The sequence below is a fragment of the Tiliqua scincoides genome, chromosome 3 (assembly GCF_035046505.1).
Source record: "Tiliqua scincoides isolate rTilSci1 chromosome 3, rTilSci1.hap2, whole genome shotgun sequence".
Classification (NCBI taxonomy): domain Eukaryota; kingdom Metazoa; phylum Chordata; class Lepidosauria; order Squamata; family Scincidae; genus Tiliqua; species Tiliqua scincoides.
The window spans coordinates 211,881,462-211,889,283 of NC_089823.1; positions in this window are offsets into that span (position 1 = coordinate 211,881,462).

Sequence of the window (7,822 nt, forward strand, 5' to 3'; positions counted from 1 at the left end):
GTAGAATATTCCACTTCCTCTTTGCCTCTGCTATAGAGCCAATTAGCTCTAAGAACACAAGAACAGCCCCACTGCATCAGGCCATAGGCCCATCTAGTCCAGCTTCCTGTATCTCACAGCGGCCCACCAAATGCCCCAGGGAGCACACCAGATAACAAGAGACCTCATCCTGGTGCCCTCCCTTGCATTTGGCATTCTGACATAGCCCATTTCTAAAATCAGGAGGTTGCACATACACACCATGGCTTGTAACCTGTAATGTTTTTTTTCCTCCAGATACTTGTCCAATCCCCTTTTAAAGGCATCCAGGCCAGACACCATCACCACATCCTGTGGCAAGGAGTTCCACATACCAACCACACGCTGAGTAAAGAAATATTTTCTTTTGACTGTCCTAACTCTCGAAATTTTAGTGGATGTCCCCTGGTTCTGGTGTTATATGAGAGTGTAAAGAGCATCTCTCTGTCCACTCTATCCTTTCCATGCAGCTCTAACACGAGAGGTAGAGGATTGTAGCCAGAGAGAAGTCCTGATGTAGCACAATTGAAATTAATGGGGCTTGTTAGGACCCAACCCTGAGCCCAGCGTGCTGGCTTTCCGCTAGCACGCACTGTCGCAAATGTGCTGTAAGAGCTAATCCAGCACAAGCCTGTGCTGGGCCACCCAAACTGCTAGGCAGTGGAGAGGTGAGTGGACGTGTAGGGAGGGTGGGGAGGAGACGTTCCAGGGTGTGGGAGGTGGGCAGGGTGGAGAGGAGACTTGGCGGGGGAGGCAGTGGGGTGGAAGGGCGTGGCGGGGGGCAGGACAAGCAGAGCTCAGCTTCACTGGATCCTGAGCCCCATGTTGGGCTGCACAGGATATTCCACTTAAAAAAAGGCATCAGGGATGCAAAGGCCATGTACAGGTGGAGAATTGAGCGCATTTTGAAAGTTCGGATACCCGCCGGGTATGGAAGGGCCTGCGAAACTTACTGGGCAGAATTATAAAAATAGTCTGCCTAGCAGTGGTGATTCCATGGCAGAGCAGCTTAATCAGTTTTTTGGCCTGTTTGAGGAGATAGCAGCCACCAACATTCCAGCTGCAGCCACTGATGGTCAGTCACTTGTCCTGCAGCCTGATGATGTGAGACGGGTTTTACAGAATACTGATGTCCGGAAAGCAGCTGGCCCAGATGGAATTCTGGGATGGGTCCCTAAAGACTGTGCTGCAGAGCTGACTGAAGTTTTTACAAATATTTTCAGTTTATCTCTGTCACAGTGCTCTGTCCCTGCTTGCTTGAAGACATCTGTTATAGTGCCAGTCCCTAAGCAGACAGTAGTTGCTTCTCTCAATGATTGTCGAGCTGTGGCTCTAACTTCGGTACTTATGAAGTGTTTTGAGAGGCTGGTGTTGAAACATATTAAGTCTGGTCTTCCACCCACCTTGGATCCTTGTCAATTTGCATACAGGAGTAATAGGTCAACTGATGATGCCATCTCTATTGTTTTACATACAGTCCTTCATCATTTGGAACAATGGGGTGCGTATGTATGGCTGTTATTTGTGGATTATAGTTCTGCTTTTAACACCATTCTACCTAGCAGGCTGTTTTTTAAAATGACTAGTTTGGGCATACAGCAAGACATTTGTCTGTGGATAAAGGACTTTTTGACAAATAAGCCACAGTCAGTTAGGATGGGCTCTTATCATTCTTCCACTCTGATATTAAATACAGGAGCTCCCCAAGGCTGTGTGCTGAGCCCCTTCCTCTACTCCCTGTATACACGATTGTACCCCATCACATAACACCAATGAAATTATAAAATTTGCAGACGATACTACAGTGGTGGGGCTTGTTAGTGGGAATGATGAGTCTGCTTATAGGAAGGAGGTACAGGAGTTGAGGTGCAAAGAAAATAATCTCTCACTTAACACCAATAAAACTAAAGAACTTATAATTGACTTCTGGAAAAAGAGGGACACACACACCATTTTACATAAATGGTGAGGAGGTGGAAAGGGTTGCTAGTTTCAAATTCCTAGGTATTTACATCACAGAGGACCTCTCATGGACTATTAACACCAGCATGTGTCAAGGCACAAAAGCGGTTATATTTTCTGAGGAAGCTTGGGAGGTTAAATTTGTCACAGCAGCTGCTTGTGTCCTACTATCGTTGCACCATTGAGAGTGTCCTAACCTATGATATCTTGGTGTGGTGCGGAAATTGCTCTGCAGGGGATAAAAACTCTCTGTAGAGAATTATTAAGATTGTGCAGCACATTATCAACCTTCATCTACCAGCTTTGGAGGACATCTATACATCTTGCTGTCTGCAGAAGTCACATAGTATTCTGAGAGACCCCTTCCATCAGGCTCATAAGTTCTTTGAACTGTTGCCTTCGGGTAGATGATACAGAACTATTAGAGCAGCACCACACGATTCCTGAACACTTTTATCCCACAGCCATAATTACGTTGAATAAGGCGATATAGTTGTTACCATGCTCCTGGGCATTATGGTCTGTTATACTGTTTTATATTATGATGCATGTCGTATAGAATGTGTGGGTGAGTGTGTAGAGTGTGATTGTTGGAATTGTAGTATATATTTATGCTTGTATCTCAAAGGTGCATAAATTTTGTTGTGCTGTAGCACAATGACAATAAAGTTACTACTACTACTACTACTACTACTACACAGCCTGACACAGGACTCCTTGATTCTACGCTGGCTCCAGAGCTGCCACAGAATTGAGTAGCCCCATTGCACAGCTACTTCCCTTACCTGTGGGTAGGAGACAAGGAGCCACCACAGACTACCCAGTGCCTGCAGGGTACCAAGGCAGCTATTTTTGGCGCTGCGGCAGTCCCACGTACTGGGCAGCTCAGGATTGGGCTGTCTGGCCCAAGTCACTCTTCTCATTGCTTTCAGTGGAAATTTGTGATGGCTAGTTAGAATCACTCAAATTGCCTGGTGAGCTGGTTCACACAAGCAATTTGCGGTAAGTACTTCCAGCATTGCAGTTCCATTTCAAGAAGCCACCTCCACAAATGGTTATATATATGACCCATGGGTTAGCAGCACAGTCTGCAGTTTAAGGCTGCAATCCTAACCTCACTTTCCTGGGAGTAGTAAGTCCGATTGAACGCAATAGGTCTTATTTCTGAGTAGACCTGGTAAGTGTAGCCCTTAGTCTACACTACTTGTGACCCATCAACCCAAATGCATCCCTCCCAAATTTTATAGCAGCCACCCAGGTCTTGAAAAATCTGGCTGCCTGAGGTTGTCAGGCACCTGGCAGGCTGTTTTGGAATGAAGATACTGAAAGTAGAAGGTCATTCTTGTCCATATATGCCAAATACACAAGGGATATCAGCATAGATAAATGTGCTTCCCCCCCCATATATCCCATCATTCAAATTTGGATTACCTGTGAAGCTATGGCCCTTAAATTATGCACTTGGTTGGTTTATTGATTTCTTTTTTAAATGAAAGACCAGGTTATGAGGAACACATTATCGAGCATTATACAAATAATAATCATTCTGACCTACCATGAGCTGAATCAATTAATCCTTGGACTAGTAAATGTGAAGAAAGTTAATATGCCTACTTATTAAAGCATCAGGAACATCAGCTAATGGGTAGAGAAAATTTTTTTGGGAAAACTGAACTGGGGCTGAAGTATTTCTCTCCCCTATGACATTTCAGTTGATATCAAATTCATTTCCTTGATAGGTAATCTTCCTCCCTCCTTATTCAGGCTATACCAGTTTAGCGTGTCAGACTCCCATCTGATAAATTGGAGATTAATATGGATACTCACCTCCCTCGTACCTGCCTATATCAAGATGCAACTGACGGACAAGTAACACCAGACCATCCCTGAGTCTTCACAAATGGTTGAAATCTGAGACAGCATATTGCATCTGTTGGTGGGTAAACAGCCAAATTTGTCTTCTTGAGTAGAATTTTCCTAACTGCATTTTAGGCTTTCCTAACTTCATTTTGAATTAATTCCTCCATGGTAGTGGTGACTCAAGTTAGCACTGAATTTTCCCCCAAATCCAGGGAGAAATTTGGGGCTCTGTAAACTGAGAGTATGGGACTTGTTCCTTTCATAACATTGGAGAAATTGTCATTCTGCCCTGCTTAAATTCTTCTGTCATGCTCCCTGTTGTTGACTGATAGAAACTGTGCTTTACCATGAGAATTGAGGAATCTGCAAATGCCGAAGGACATACAGAAAATTATTACTATTTAAATATGTGCTGCTATGCACCCATTTACCATGGTGGCAGGGAGAGGAAGTGAGTTCCGGATTCACAGTTCAAACCCTGTAATATCAGACACCTACATACAGAGGTTTTCCTCTTTTCATCTGAGAACCTTTGCACCGGTTGTGGTAGGCAGATTGAAATCTGCTTGTATGCCTTCTTCTTTTTGTTAAGACAGAACAGAAATGCTTTAACCATTGTGACACCCAAAGCTTTGAATGCTTTGCTATAGAGATTAGAATAGAAGATGCTCTGTTTTGTTTTTGTTTTGTTTTTTTGAGCTACTTCAGTTTGCATTAGGCTGATTATTTTTATTTTATTTTATTTTTTCTAAAGCAGGTAGCTGTTTTTCCTTGATTTTTTTGGTTGATTTTATCTTGGTCTTGTTTTAAATTGTATTTTCCATTTCTGTAAATGACTGAGAATGTTGGAAAAGCAGCTTTGACATGTTTGAAGCAAATCACATTTATTTTCGAACGCTGTCTATGGATTGGTGTTTATGCTTCTTCTTCACCTTGGCATGGTGACAGCAGTGCCCAGAATTACTCAAAGCAGCGAGATTAACGCCGGTTCAATGTTTTCTGCTTTGTTCATCAAACCTGGGGTAGGACAGTCAAAGAGATCACATCTCTTCCTTATGTACGTTTGGCCATACAAAGCAACTGCTTTACACACACTAGCCTAACAAATTATAATAGTGCGGTGGGCTGATATCGTATGTGGTCAAGTGTTATTGACACATATTTCTCAAAGTCTTCTAAGAGCTCCAGGAGTTAGAAATGTTTAAATATGTTACTTCACTAGGGAGAAAACTTTTTAGTATCGTGTCACTCCAGAAGTATAGCCAAAGAGTTGAGTTACATAGATAATTATGTCAATGAGGATGTGGGACTGGTAGGTAAAACAAGCTGAAAGGATCATAAATATAGAACTAAACTAGAGCAACACTGCCCTCTGTTGTCCACATTGCATACTGAAAGTTAAGGGAAACTGAATTCACCAGGTGCATTTTTTTTTTAAACAGGGATGAGGCAGATATTATTTGAGATGTTCTTTTCTTTGGTTTCTTCTTTCTTGACTATGTTTCTTGCAAGTGCTGAGTATTTTCCTGATTTGCAGCTGTTTAATTTTGCTATAGACTATTCAGACTCAGAATAGGTGAGGCTGTGATACATAAACCCAATTAGCCAGGGGTTCCTAAACTGTGGGTCTGGGACCCTCCAGTGGGTCATAACCCAATTTTTGGTTGGTCTCAAAACTGACAGGGCTGATTGTGCATCAAGGGCTATGACAGGGCTATGTGCATCAAGGGTTAAACAAGCTGCTCTGGGGACAACGGCATTGCTACCCAATCACTATTATAGCCACACCCCTTGGCATTTATAAATCAGACAGCAGTCTCTAGGGCAGGAATGGGCAAACTTTCAACTTTAGGGATCCTGGATCTTTAACAATTGTATAGGAGAGGGAATTTCAGCAGGTACAGCTTGTTTCTCACCTGCTGAAATTCTCTCGCCTGCACAATTGTTAAAGGTCCAGGATTCCTAAAGTTAAAAGTTTGCCCTGCTCTAGGTTCTCTAAAAAGTTTGGGAATAACTGCAATAAGCAATTTAGAGCACAATGCTAGGCATATCTGCTCAGAAGTAAGCCCCATTATAGTCAATGTGTGGATAAGATTGCAGCCTAAGAAAGTTTGGGCAACTTATTACAGACCTGAACACCAGAACTTTGGGTTAAATCCTAACCCTGCACACCATCCTTCTGTTCATAGAGGGAGAATTGCACTCATGAAACGACCCCTTCAATATGTATGTACCTGTCAAGGAATGTGACCCATCTCCTTGAGTAGAGTTCCTGGAGGAAGACCCTGGTTTGGCTTTGCCACAAAGGCCTAACAAAAGCTGGCCCTTTAACAGGCAAGTAAAAGCCTGTGCTGAGCCACTCAGCAGGTGAAAAGAGTTCGCCTGAGTGACCACACGCCCAGCTGGGATTGGGTGGGGCTAATTAGCCCAAGCCTGCACATACACAGGCACCCATTGGCCTGCAGAGCAATAAAAACTGAGCAGCCACCACAGGTAAAATGGGGTCATGGGAAGGCTGGGGGTGGAGCACTCTGTATGATGCAGGCTTTGTAAGGTTGGATACCTGTGGTGGAACCCATGCATGTTGCCTACTTTATGTATCTGTAAATCCTGTAAATAGAGACTTTGGTGAAGGAAGCTGCTGTCTGTCTCTGTGTTTCTTGCAGATGCAAGCTTTGCTGCTGCATCAGCCACACACACTCCTGGGAACTGTGCCAGGCCAGGTCGACCTTGGACAGTGGGAGTGAGCTCAGCCAGCATTTACTTTATGCATCAACAGTACCTTCCACTTGTTTGGGCCACTGACATTCAAAGAGTTGCCAGTTCCAGCTCCTCACTTGCAGAATTATTTGTGTAATTCTTGACTCCACTATCAGGCATACATGTGAGCCAGGCATACATATGAGCCTGGAATCAACGCTCACTCCAAGGTCTGCTACAGAGAATGTCTCATTGAATTTGGCCCCATAAGAGTTTTTTTACCCCCCTGAAATGCTTAAAACATCTATTTCTTGGAATCAATCCATTTATAACTCTAGTCCAGAAGCATCAACATATGATTGGCAGGCTGTGATTCTCTTGAAGGGTCACAAGCTGTACAAATCAAGTACAGGTTCAACCTGTCCAGAAAAGCATGTGATGTTTTAAGTTTAATGTGTTTTATGTCCTGCTATATTGAAGCTATTTGATGAGTGTGTTAGTAGCTTTTGTTTTAAGTATTTAAACTACTAGTGCAAATACACCCTTATTTACAGTGGTATTGAAGTGATGGTGGCTTTACTAAAATAGATGCTATTTTTTAAAGAAAGAGACTACAACATCTCTCTTCTACAGAGATATTAAGATTTAACCAGTGCCTGTATTTTGGTTTATACACAACCAGAGATAGCAATTTATAGCTATGAGACAGCTGAAGAGGACTTTAAGAGAAAGCCATCTGGAAATCTCACCCTATAAATGTTTTATGTAATAGTTTTATCTAAATCAGAAGGAATTAAATAACACATTCTAAGCTGAAAATCTTATAATTCTTTCAAAAGCCTGGATTTATGAACAGGGAAATAAACTGAGTTGCATTGTAGTCTAGCGGGTAAGAAAGATCTCTTGGGTTTCAACTGGCAGTCCTGTAATCCTTAATGTGGTTAGGAGTTTCTTCACCAAATGAAGGAATCGAGCTTTTAAGGGAAAACAAATTTATTCCTAAGGTATGCTCATCAGCTTCAGTGCGCTTACACAAGTCAACAGATGTTGTGTTGTGCATTCCCAGTGCATTTCCAAACCTGCAAGCTGCTCATTCATAATCAAAGGACTTTATACATGCATAGGAGAACCCAAATGAACCTGGGGTGATCTTTACACATACGACTGTTGGACATGTGGTAATAGCATATTCATGTATGAAGTTGTCTTCCAAACCACTGCGGTGTGTAGAGGACTGCAGTTTGTCTACTCAGAATATATTGTTGGCCATTAACATAACCAT